Here is a 13,512-nt window from a genome sequence, read left to right as displayed (position 1 = left end):
ACTTGCTTTTAATAGCTGTGTTTAACCATAAAACCAGTACATCATTTAATAAATCCAGGCTTTGATGATTCTAGTCTTCTAGCTCCAGAGAAATGGCTGCTCTTTTTTTTTTTTTTCATCAACCCCAGCAGTTACCATACCACAGCTTTTTATCATTCTTGTGTATGGCAAACAAAACCCAACCCTGGCAAACAAAGTTGATGGGTTACATATCACTACCCCATCATGCAAACCCAGCTCCCAGTAGACAAGGAACCATGCCTCAGTTTCCTGAACTGTTTAATAAAGATAGTAATAGGGTCCACTTCACAGGATTCTAAACGCGACGGTGTACATTTGTATTTGTAACATGCTTGAAGCAGCATCCAGCACATAGCATTACTGTATAAGTGGTATCACATTAAATACACTAATAGAAAGATAAATCATATGATACCTATTTCCTGCTAATATAAACACATAAGTGGGGCTGGGTTGTGGCACAATGGGTTATGCCACCACCTGCAACACCAGCTTCCCATATCGGAGCACTGTTTCAAGTCCTGGCTACTCTGCTTCTGACCCAGCTCCCTGCTAATGCATATGGAAAGGCAACAGAATATGGCCTGGCCCAAGTGCTTGGGCCCCTGCTACCTGCATGGGAGACCCTGATGGAATTCCCGGCTCCTGGCTTTGGCCTGGCCCAGCCCTGGCTGGGCTCTGGGCTGTTGTGACCACTTGGGGAATGAACCAGCAGATGGGAGATTCTCTCTCTCTCCCTGCCTTTAAATCAATAAAATAAAAATTTGTTTAAAGATTTTATTTATTTATTTGACAGGTAGAGTTACAGACAGTGAGAGAGAGAGACAGAGAGAAAGGTCTTCCTTTTCCATTGCCTCACTCCCCAAATGGCCTCCATGGCCGGAACTATGCCAATCTGAAGCCAGGAGCCAGGTGCCTCCTCCTGGTCTCCCATGCAGGTGCAGGGCCCAAGCACTTGGGCCATCCTCCTCTGCCTTCCCAGGCCACAGCAGAGAGCTGGACTGGAAGAGGAGCAGCCAGGACTAGAACCCGGCGCCCATATGGGATACTGGTGCCGCAGGCAGAGGATTAACCCAGTGAGCCATGGAGCCAGCCCCATAAAATAATTTTTTTTTATAGAAGGAAATATGTGATGTAGGAGAACCTGCAAAAGGGAAGAAGGGGAAAAGGCAAAAGATGAGTTTATCACAGAATGCAAAATATATGAAAAGGGGTCAGACTGAAGTTCAGCTTCAACAATCAAGTGTGTTAAATAAAATGTGCATCTTCCCCAGTGAACGTGACTGTGTGTGCGCACACACACACACACACACACACGTCTGCATGCATGAATTGTCGGACACCTGGCTGTCCCACTTAAAACCCAGACTCTGAACCAGAGGCCAAACAAGAGATGCATTCACTGTGCCCTACTTCTCTCCGTAATCACACACAAGAGGTTACAAACCTCAAGTTGGGTCCAGTCCCAGAATCTGGTCAGTAAATTGAAAACAATGAGAACATAAAATGACGGAGGCGCTCCATCTGCAGAAATGAACCACTCAGGAGACGGCTGTCAGTGGCTGTGGAGGGGAGCAGCCATCTCCCCATCTGCCGTCAGGGAGATCAGGATGCTTTACACATTCAATTAAAGACATCGGAGTCTCCCCGAAGCCCCAGGAGGTGACCCCGGGGTGTCTCCCCAGGAAACCCGTCAGAATGTGGTTGCATTGCAGTGACCGGGAGCTAATGTGGTATTGTCACAACAGAGGGAGGGGAGCCACAGGAGTTTGGAAAAGGAAAGCCACGCAGGGTCTCTGCCACCACCCAGCCCAGAGCTGTTTCTAGCTGTCAGCTCAGCTGGGTTGAAGCAGCCCTGGAACACAGCCAACGACTCATGAGCCAGTTCCGAGATCTCCCGGGAAAATCTTATCTGTCGCTTGGCGTCCTCCATTTAATTACTGAGCATGGGGGCCGGCAGGAAGGCAGGCCTGGCACAGGCGAGTGCCGGGGCTCCATTCTCTGACCTGAACCTCACCCACTGTAGGTTCGGAAATTGGTTTTCTGGCTTTTCATTGATAGAAAAGCCAATTACGGGGCTGGCGCTTTGGCGCAGCAGGTTAAAGCCCTGGCCTGAAGCACCAGCATCCCCTATGGGCACCGGTTCTAGTCCCGGCTGCTCCTCTTCCAATCCAGCTCTCTGTTATGGCCTGGAATAGCAGTGGAAGATGGCCCAGGTGCTTGGTCCCCTGCATCCATATGGGAGACCCAGAGGAAGCTCCTGGCTTCAGACCGGCACAGCTCCTGCCATTGAGGCCATCTAGGGAGTGAACCAGCGGATAGAAGACCTTTCTCTCTGTCTCTCCCTCCTACTGTCTCAAATAAATAAATAAAAAAGTCTTAAAAAAAAAAAAAAAAAAAGAAGAGCCACTTATGCGCACGTGTTACTAGAGTTTGAATCTGAAATTTAGTGTTCAATGGAAGACGGCGAGCATATCATTTAGCATCTAGTGTAAGTTCCTCACGGCCAAGGAGTTATTCACCTTAAGGGCTGTTTGAGGACACTAAAACAGAATAATCCAGAAAAAAATGCATTGCACCTTACATGCCTAATAAATACTATCACGTTTTGTTGATGGTGATCTGGTTAAACTTGACTACCCCATCATTATTATCATGTTTGAACACCTCGAGTGTTCTGAAACCAACTTTTATTTATTCATTTGAAAGGCAGGGAGACAAAGACACACAGACAAAAAGCCAGAGGCCACTCTCGTTGGTTTACTCCCCAAGTGCCCACAACAGCCAAGGATGGGCCAGGCCAAAGCCAGGAGCCAGGAACTCAGTTTCCCATGTGGGTGGCAGGGATCCAAGTACTTGAGTTATCACTACTGTCTCCCGTGACGAACATTAGCAAGAAGCTGGAATTGGGAGCAGAATCAGAACTCAAACCTAGATACACTGAGATGAGATAGAGAGGCATCCCAGGCAGCATTTAAACTGCTAAGTGAAACATGCCTGAGATAAAATTTTAGATCTGAAAAATTGATCTGAATCTCAAGTGACCCATTATAGTTCAGCTGTCCCTGCCTCAAGCAGACAGCTCTTCTTTGTAACTGTTCGCTGCGATGCTAATGTTGATTGATCACCTATGCCCAGGAATATTCAATATAGTTCATAAACACAACTCTAAAAGCACAATGATATTCCCTTCTTCAATTGAACACACTTGTGCATGAAGTAAAACGTGTAATTAGAACTGTGTTAGTCTATGCAGAGCACTGTATCAAAATACCTGATACTGGGTGATTCATGAACAATAGCAATTTATTTCCCACAGTCCTGGAGGCTGGGAAGTTCACAGTCAAGGCACCGATGAGGACTTTCTCTCTGCTTCATGGATGGCATCTTCTGCTGTATCCTTCAACCTCTTTCATAAGGGCACCAATCCCATCCGAGGGCCCCACTGTTATGTCTTAATCACTTCCCTAGAGGCCCATCCTCTTACTATTGTGACATTGGATTTTAGTTTCCAGCACATGAATTTTGGGGGGACATTCAGACCACAGCAAGCACCATCCTCCATTGCTTCTATGGGACCCAGCCTCAGTCAATATTTTCCTATAGTGAAACCATTTAACAAACAATCTTAGAATTGGTTTGGACCTAAGAGGTAAGTGCTTCCTTTTTCTTAATTTCCTTAGCTGTATTGAGGTAGAAGTGACAAATAAGAATTGCGTACATTTAGGTTGTACAACTCGATGTTTCAGCATAGGCACACATTGTAGAATGATTACCACAATCAAGACAATTAACATACCCATCACCTTCCATAGTTACTGTTTTCTTCCATGGGGGAGGGGCGCCCGGGGTGGGGAGTGGCAGGTAAAAATACAAAAAGAATGGGGTGAGAGCAGGTAAAAATACAAAAATCTGGGGCTGGCATTGTGGCTTAGTGGGTAAAGCCACCATCTGGGCACCAGTTCAAGTCTCGGCTGCTCCACTTCCAATCCAGCTCCCTGCTAAAGTGCCAGAAGATGGCCCAAGTGTTTGGGCTCCTGCTACCCATGTGGGAGGCCTGGATAGAGCTCCTGGCTCCTGGCTTCAGCCTGGCCCAGCCCTGGCCATTGTACCATTTGGGGAGTGAACAGGTGATGGAAGATCCTTCTCTCTGTCTGTCCCTCTCTCTGTGACTCTGCCTTTCAATCAGGCTTGAACCTGCTTCCATGCAGATGACCACTGGCAATGCATACATTGACCTCACCCCTGGCCTCCTTTTCTGTTTAGGCAGATTAAAATAGCCATGGTGACGCTGGCCACTTCACCATTCACCATTGTGAAGAAATGAAACGCGAGGGTGTTCCGTGAACTCTCAAGTGCCCCGTAAACAAAGTGGATTGTTGTGTTGTGGGCTTTAGAGCAAGCTTTCACAAGTTCTAAAATGTCCTGAGAGAGAGAGGTGTTCAAGCGGATGGCATTACAGGAGAGGTAGGAACACGCAGAAAGAGAAAAGGCCACAGACACAACAGGGCCACAGGATCAGTCTGAGAGAGCTTGCTAGAGGAGCAACAGGGGATTTGCTCATTTGGCCTGCCTTCCCTACCGTCTCTGCCCCCAGCCATTCTTAACACATTCAAGAAAGGGGAGCTGAGAACAAGGGCTAACACTTCGCTTAGAAAAACAGGTGATAAATCACAGAGCAATGGAATCTGTTGCAGGGAATGGGAAACACATGGCAGGTTCTGCTAATTAACTCTCCGATTATGCGGCTAGGACTTGGGGTGGTGGTCTCAGTGTTTCAGTCTGCCTTGTTCTCCCCCCGACCCCCGCCACCACTCTCTCACCATAGCAACTCAAGTTTACCAGGAAGTAAAAAAAAAAAAAGTCTGCATTTAAGAAAGTTAGAGCTTGATGCAGTTCAACTAAGCACAATTAACAAAAGAGAGAGAGAGAGAGAGAGAGGATTTGAGGTATCTACTTCCCACCAACTGAAGAACGTGAGAGAAAGCAAGAAAACAAACTCCACATAGGTTCTCAGCACCCCAGTTCCATCAGCACCAGGAGGTAAGGGCGGGGCCTTAACAGTCTTGGTATTTGTTATGCCCAAGGGGGACTCAATCAGATGTGGTGAACAAATGAACAGATGAGGCTTCTCCCTGCTTCTGCGGCTCTTCACATAAAGTCCCTCTCTTGGAGAGGTCACTAACCAACTTGGCCTAAGAACCAGAGCAGGAGAGTTCAGGTTCAGCCCAGCTCCAGTCGTTCTAGATGGGCCTTGAGTTAATCACGCGCTTCTTTCACGCTTCCCTTGAAAACAAGGGTTTCGAGCAGGACATTGTGTGCGCCTTCATCAAAGCGACAGCCTTCTTTGAGTTCTTCACTGACAAGTCTGCGCAGAATTAAGCACCCCTTCATAGTGCTCTGAACGTCGGCTCTGGCTTGCAAAGAAGACCCTGGGCACTAGGCTCTTTTCCTGGGCAGTGGTAGCTTAGTGAGAGCCCCCTGGGTCGGGGTCTTGAAGATCTGGGTGACTTCAAGGCCCTTCTTGGGCATCCCCTCGGCTACTATTCATAGCTGAGCTCTTTGAAGACTCAGGTGTGGGTCACAGATGCCCCAGCGGCTGGGGATCAGCCTGGACTCATGCTGTCTTGGGAAACTGAGATGGATGGAGAGGAATTTGCTATACCTGATCTGTGTCCATGAACTCCAAACTTTGGAGGGATTGCTTTAGATTAACCAAGTTAATACTGAAACAGGGACAAAGGCAACAAGGGCTTTCCTGCCTCCTAAAAGTTCTTTCAAAGAGACCATCAGCCAACAGGTCATTAAGAAAAGCTCTCCCTCCCCTCAATGCTGCTTTGTCCCCACGGGCTTCCACTCAGCCTCTTTGACAGTCTCAGTTCCTTTGATACGAAGCTTTTAGAAGTCCACGGCAACTCAGATCTCCCTAATCTGGAAGCAGGTCTGTAGGAATTTGGGTAATTATTTGGACAACCTTGAACTTGCTTCACTTCTCTGAGTCTCGGTTTTCTCGCTTGAAAATAGTTAATAATTGTGAGACCTCTCCAGCAGGCTGTGACTCTGCAGAGGCAGTGGAGTAAGGGGGGAAGCAGCAGACCCTGAGCAGGCTCTGGGAGCACACAGAGCTGGGTGTGGACGCTGACCTCGCACCCACTGTGTGACTTCACTCCGCCAAGCCTCTGTGCCCATACAAGTACAGGAATAAATGCATGCGTGCAGCCAATCAATCTGAATAGCTTCAGGGTACAGATCTTGTTCTGAATTTGTTAGTAAATTGTTCACGTCCCGTGACATTTCAGCACGAATCCTAGGTGTTCTCTCTCTCCCCCTCCCCCCTTCTCTCTCTCTCTCCTTTCCTCTCCCTCAGTCAACATGTCCGTGAGTTTTGCAGGAACTCGGGGGGTTTAGTCCATCTGAGGCATTCTGTCCTCAAACAGATGGCTCACTGCTTTCACTGGATGCTGCTCTGATGACTCATCCCACAATCAACAATCAGGCTTGTGCCCCAGAGTCAGGATGGATTTCTCACTAGGTGTAGGCTGGGGGCGCCACCTCGATATCAACCTTACAGATTTTGATCACAGTGTATCCTCAGCCACTGCTTCCCTAATCCCGAAATCACAGTCCCTGGGCAGAATTGGGTGCGGAGGCATACACCACACAAACACCAGCCCTTGGGGCCAGCGCTGTGGCATAGCTGATAAAGCCCCAGTCTGCAGTGCCGGCATCCCATATGGGCACTGGTTTGAGTCCCGGCTGCTGCACTTCCAATCCAGCTCTCTGCTATGGCCTGGGAAAAGCAGAAGATGGCCCAAGTTCTTGGGCCCCTGCAGATGCACGGGAGATCCGGAGGAGGCTCCTGGCTCCTAGCTTCCTAGTGGCTCAGATCCAGCCATTGCTGCCAACTGGGGAGTGAACCAGCAAATGGAAGACCTCTCTCTCTTTCTCTCTCTCTCTCTTTCTGTGTAACTCTGACTTTCAAATAAATAAATAAATCTTAAAAAAAAAAAAGAAAGAAAGAAAGAACAACACCCAGAACAAATGGCTCCCTTGCCTGTGTGGAGCGGGAGCCATTGTGGAAATTCTGTAGACCTCATTACCACTTCAGTTGGCAATATTCTATGTATGCATTATCCACACCCCAGCTAAGCCAGAGGTAGGTAACATTTTCTATGGAAGGCTAGATAAAAATGCTTTAAGCTCTGCCAGCCGCTTCATATGTTTGCCCTGTTTTTTTTTTTGTTTGTTTGTTTGTTTTTTGCTGTTCGTTGGTTTCATTCAGAATGGTTTAAAAAACCATTCTTGGGGCCAGTGCTGTGGTGCAGTAGGTTAATCCTCCACCTGCAGTGCCAGCATCCCATATGGGTGCTGGTTCTAGTCCCAGCTGCTCCTCTTCCAATCCAGCTCTCTGCTATGGCCTGGGAAAGCAGCAGAGGATGGCCCAAGTGCTTGGGCCTCTGCACCCATATTGGAGACCAGGAAGAAGCACCTGGCTCCTGGCTTCAGATTGGCGCAGCTCTGGCCATCTGGGGAGTGAACCACGGGATGGAAGACCTTTCTCTCTGTCTCTCCCTCTCACTGTCTGTAGCTCTACGTCTCAAATAAATAAATAAAATCTTTATAAAAAACTTCTTTGGGGTCGGCACTGTGGCAATGCAGGTAAAGAGGTAAAGCTGCAGCCTGCAGTGCCAGCATCCCATACAGGCGCCAGTTTGAGTCCCGGCTGCTCCACTTCCAAACCAGCTCCCTGCTGATGTACCTGGGAAAGCAAGGGAGGATGATCCAAGTCCTTGGGCCCCTACACCTATGTGGGAGACCCTGAAGAAGCTCCTGGCTCCTGGCTTTGGATCAGCTCAGCTCCAGCTGTTGTGGCCATCTGGGGAGTGAACCAGCGGACAGAACGTCTCCTCTCTCTCTGTCTCTCCTTCCTGTGCCTCTCTCTCTCTCTCTCTCTCTCTCTCTGCAACGCTGTCTTTCAAATAAATAAAATAAATCTTTTTTTTAAAAAACCCTTTCTTCACCATAAGCTATAAAATAAATAAGACCCAGGAGCTACCGTTTGCCAAGGACTTAACAGCCTCACCAGGTAATGAGGGAAGGACACCAGTTTTGAAAAACAGAGCACTAGGCTGAACCCCACTCAACTGGATCAGAATCTTTGGGGTAAATTCTTTACGTGCCAGATGGTGACAATGGAAGCCGTCTACCGACTGACCACAAAGACCTTCTGGAAGACCTGCCGCATTCCTTCCTCGCAGCCTCTGCCTCTCCATTTGCATTCCCCAAGCAGGATTCCCGTACCTGCTTTCGTGTGATTGTTGAGCAATTTCCACCACGCCATAACCTCGGCTCTGCATGCAAATTCTTGTGCATCTGCCAACAAGTTAATCACGTGTGCTTTGTTTTTTTAATAATCTTTAGCAATGTTATTAATAGCTTTTTCCCTATACTGCTTGCTGGAAAGAGTAGTGTTCTCCCATCCCTCCCCCCCCCCATTAAAAGAAAAACTTTAGAAAAATTAACTGCAGCGGAGTTGGGCAGGCATTTAGGATAGCAGTTAAGACCTGCTTGAGACGTTCACAACCCATACTGGAGTGTTTGGGTTTGAATCCTGGCTTCCCTCCCAACCAGCTTCCTGCTCATGTGCACTGTGGGAGGTAGCAGGTGATGGCTCAAGTCGTCTGGTCCCTGCCACCCATCTGGGAGACCTGGTTGGAGTTCCAGCTCCCAGCTTCAGCCTAGCCCAGCCCTAGCTATGGTGGGCTTTAGGAGAGTGAACAAGCAGATGGGAGCTCTCTGTCTCTCTTTTACCTCCGACTTTCAAATAAATAGAAAGCTTAAACAGCATAAAATTAAAACATCAACGTTAAAAATAATAATTATAAGTAAATGTAGCAGAGTTTATTTGAGCAAGGAATAACTGATGAGTTGAGCATCACTCTGATTGGTGAAGTCTAGTTAGAGGTTATTTGGTGGTTTCTAGGGGTACAGGCTTGTTGGCAATTTCTGTTTGGTAAATTCCACTTTACTGTTCACAGTGGGTACCCATGGTGCCAGTGCCATCCTTCTCCAATGGCCTGTTGTCATGCCCCATTACTGCCCCATCTTGGCTGACACCACAATTCCTCTTCAACCCCAACCTTCAGGCCAAGCACGTGCTAGCTTCTGCCACAGTCACGGTCACCGGCTAGCGCCTCTCAAACCTTCAGAAGGGAGAACTTCCTGTTCTTCAGGAGTTTTCCATGGTTTCGCTAATAGGTGTCTGGCTCCTCAAGGTCATATTATATACCCGGGCAATGTATCCACAAGAGCCAAAGTTAAACCTTTGGAATTTTAAACACGTAACAAAAGCAAAGCCAAAAATGAAGAGAATTGGGAAGGAAAGTCAAAATTTCTTGGGCTTATGGAGTCAGCACAGGATTTTGAAAGATATCGACATCCCTAGATGCAAACCAGATCCAAATGACGCTGAAGTCACTCAGGCTTAGCTCCGAATGCAGGTGCGAGTGGATGGGAGGCTTTCATGTGACTATCGCTTTCAGCTTCTTCACAGTTCTGCGCTGGGACGAATACAACAGTCAGCTCAACGGTTGTCATTGCCAGAGCTTTGCCAATATTTTCAGACAAAGTTGACTTGATTTTTGATAAAGAAGTCTTGGCCAAAATCACTCAAAAGCCAGCTCCATCTCGGTTTATATCTGACCCCGATGAGAGAGAAGGCAAGAGTGAGGTTAGGGTGGGAAGGGGTATGGGTGGCAGACACAGTAACATTGAAAGCTGAGGCCACTCAAGAGAAGGTGTGCAGATATGAGTAAAGCAACCAAAGAAATAAGTACCGGCCCATTGGCCTGGGCCTCTCAGAATCTTCCAGAAGACTTAATTAGCGTGAAGTGTTCTCCTTTTACATCTGTTGGCGTTTCAGGAAAGTCCAGGATATGAGAACCAGCTGCCAAAGTCAGAGGTGTCACAAGATTGAAGAGGGAGCACAAATCCAAGGTGACACAGAGTATAATTAGTTGGGGGGACTTGTGGACAGTAGCGTGGTCTCAGGCAACCCCAAGACCTATGGATCTCCACATTGTACAGTGGCAGGAAAAGAGCTTTGTGGACAAAGTGCCCATGGAGAAGCTACGTGCATCTGGACTTCCTGAAGAAATATTCATCGCGGGGAGTGAGTGGTGCGGCAGCCAACATGCTCTTCGGCTTGTTCTCATCCCGTATTAGAGTGCCTGGGTTTGCGTCCTGCCTGGGTTTGCGTCCTGGCTGTGCTCCAGTTCTAGCTTCCTGCTAAGGTGCATCCTGGGAGGCATCAAATGATGGCTCAAGTAGTTGGGGTCCTGCCACCCATGTGGGAGACCTGGATTGAGTTCCTGGCTCCTGGCTGTAGCCTGGCCGCGTCCTAGATGTTGCGAGCCTTTGGTGAGTGAACCAGCAGATGAGAGATCTCTCTCTCTCTATGTGTCTCATTCTCTCTTTGCATTCCAAATAAAATGAAAATAGATTAATTTTTAAAAATAAATATTAACATTCCAGGTACTAGATAAGAGATATTCTAGAGTCTGGACTGGCAAGACAAGCCCAGCGGGTTATCTTAATGACATTGTTTATCCCACAAGGCTTGGCATGACCGTCAGAGTTACCTAGAGGACAAGATGGCCGGATGACCAAGATGGCTGTGGCCATGTCAAGCCGAGTCCCTACAATTGTGATAATAATTTACAGTGGCTGGGAGTTGTGACATAATCTGTGCTTTTTACCTGAATGAGACAGGATATTAAAGAAGAGGTGAGAAGTGAGGACCTTGGGAAAAATGAATAGGGAGTTTCAGAAGTCATAAAAAGCTTTTAAATTGTACTAACCAAAAATAAATCAACTGCATTGACCAAATGGGAAACTATAAAACTCCTAAAATATAACAAAGGAGAAAATCCAGGTGACCTCGGGCTTAGCAATGACTTTTAAATATAACACCAAGGACACAACCCATGAAATAATGGATAAGCTACACTTCATAAAAATTAAAAGCTTCCGCTCATTAGCTGGTGTTGTGGCACAGAGGGCTAAGCCACCGCCTGTGACACCAGTATCACAAACCAGGACCCCAGTTCAAGTCCCTGCTGCTCCAATTCCAATCCAGCCCCCCGCTAACGAGTCTGGAAAAGCAGCAGATGTCCAACTATTTGGGGCAGGGGCCACTCACATGGGAGACCTGGATGGAGTTCTTGGCTCCTGGATTTGACCTGGCCCAGCTCCAGCCACTGTGGTGATTTGGGGAGTGAACCAGCAGATGGAAAAATCTTTATCTCTCTGTCTCTCCTCTGTGTCCTTTATTTGAAAGACAAAGTTACAGAGAGAGGCAGAGCCAGAGAGAGAGAGAGAGGTCTTCCATCCGCTGGTTCACTCCCCAGATGAACACAATGGCCAGAGCTGAGCTGATCCAAAGCCAGGAGCCAGGAGCTTCTTCCGGGTTTCCCACGTGTGTGCAGGGCCCAAGGACTTGGGCCATCTTCTACTGCTTTCCCAGGCCACAGAAGAGAGCTGGATCAGAAGAGGAGCAGCCAGGACTCAAACCGGCAACCATATGGGATGCCGACGCTGCAGACCATGGCTTTAACCCACTGCACCACATCGCTGGCCCCAGTTAAATAAGTCTTTAAAAAAGAAACACAACTCTACAAAAGAAAGAGAAGACAGGGCCAGCACTATGGTGCTAAGCAGTAGGCTAAACCTCTGCCTGCAGTGCCAGCATCCCATGTGAGCGCCGGTTTGAGCCCTAGTTGCACCTCTTCTGATCCAGCTCTCTGCTATGGCCTGAGAAAGCAGTGGAAGATGGCCCAAGTCCTTGGGCCCCTGCACTCACATGGGAGACCTGGAAGAAGCTCCTGGCTCCTGACTTCAGATCAGCCCAGCTCTGGCCATTATGGCCATTTGGGGAGTGAACCAGTGGATGGAAGACTTCTCTGTCTCTCCCTCTCTCTGTCTGTAACTCTACCTTTCAAATAAATAAGAAAATCATTTTTTTAAAAAAAAAGAAGAAAAAGAAAAGACTGGGAAAAAATATTTCTAAAAGATATATCTGTCCTTGTCTAAATAAGATAAGAGTCGGAGAACTCAAAAGGCTTCCATAGCCTTGGAAACTCATGACTGGAGCATAGGGAGATTACTGATGCCATAAACAGGAGTGTCAATTTGTAAAGTCAACAACAGGAGTCACTGTGCACTTACTCCTCATGTAGGATCTCTGTCCTTAATGTGCTGTACATTGAGATTTAATGCTATAACAAGTACTCAAACAGTATTTTTCACTTTGTGTTTCTATGTGGGTGCAAACTGTTGAAATCTTTACTTAATGTATACTAAACTGATCTTCTGTATATATAGAAAATTGAAAATGAATCTTGATAAGAATGGAAGGGGAGAGAGAGCGGGAAAGGGGAGGGCTGCGGGTGGGAGGGAAATCTTCGGGGGGGAGGGGGAAGCCAATGTAATCCATAAGCTGTACTTTGGAAATCTATATTAATTAAATAAAAGTTAAAAAAAGATATATCTGTTATCCCACATATATAAAAAGTCTTACAACTCAACAATAAGAAATTACACAACCCAACTAAAAATGGGCAAAAGAGCCAAATAGCCATCTCACCAAAGAATGTATATAAATGTCAAATAAATATATAAGAAGATGCTTAATGTTGTATCAAAGAATTGCAAATTAAGAGCGAGATACTGCTGCACACCATTAGCAGTGGTGGGAAATCCAGAACCCTGACAACGTTAAATGCCATCAAGGTGTGGAACAGGAGAACTCTCATTTGGTGCTGGCGGGAACGTCAAATGGTACAGCTGCCTTGGAAGGAAGTTGGCAGTTTCCTTGAAAAATTAACATGGTTTTACCACACAATCCAGCAGTCACAGTGCTTGGGATTTACCCGCACCGAGTTGAAAATTTAGACCCAAACAGAAACCTGCACATGATGTTTATAGCAACTGTGTTGCCAAAACTTGGAAGCAACCAACACCTCTTTCAGTAGTAACACAGATACACTATCTGAGGTCCATTCAGACAATGGAATATTATTCAGCACTACAATAAATGAGCAATCAAGCCATGAAAAGACACAGAGGAACCTTACTGCCAAGTCAAGAAGCCAGTCTGGAAAGGGTACACACAGTACGATCCCAACTCTATGACATTCTGGAAAAAACAAAACTATGGAGACAGCGAAAAGATCAGCAGCTTCCAAGCTCACAGGGAAGGAGAGAAGAGGGAGGGAGGAGTGGACAAAGCATAAAGGACTTCTAAGGGAGTGAAATTCAATGATGTCAGTGGTACTCTATGGTGGGGACGCATCATTACACATTTGCCCAAAGCCATCAAATGCACAAGCCCAAGACTGAACCCCAGCGTTGGCCATGAACTTCGGGTGATAGGATGAATTGGTGCAGGCCCTTCAACTGTAAGAAATGGGTCCCTCTGGTGAGGAACGCCGT

The sequence above is a fragment of the Oryctolagus cuniculus genome, chromosome 1 (genome assembly GCF_051225735.1).
Source record: "Oryctolagus cuniculus isolate XC-2025 breed Fujian yellow rabbit chromosome 1, ASM5122573v1, whole genome shotgun sequence".
Lineage (NCBI taxonomy): Eukaryota > Metazoa > Chordata > Mammalia > Lagomorpha > Leporidae > Oryctolagus > Oryctolagus cuniculus.
The sequence above is the reverse complement of the archived record's forward strand: the minus strand, read 5'-3'. Positions refer to the sequence as shown.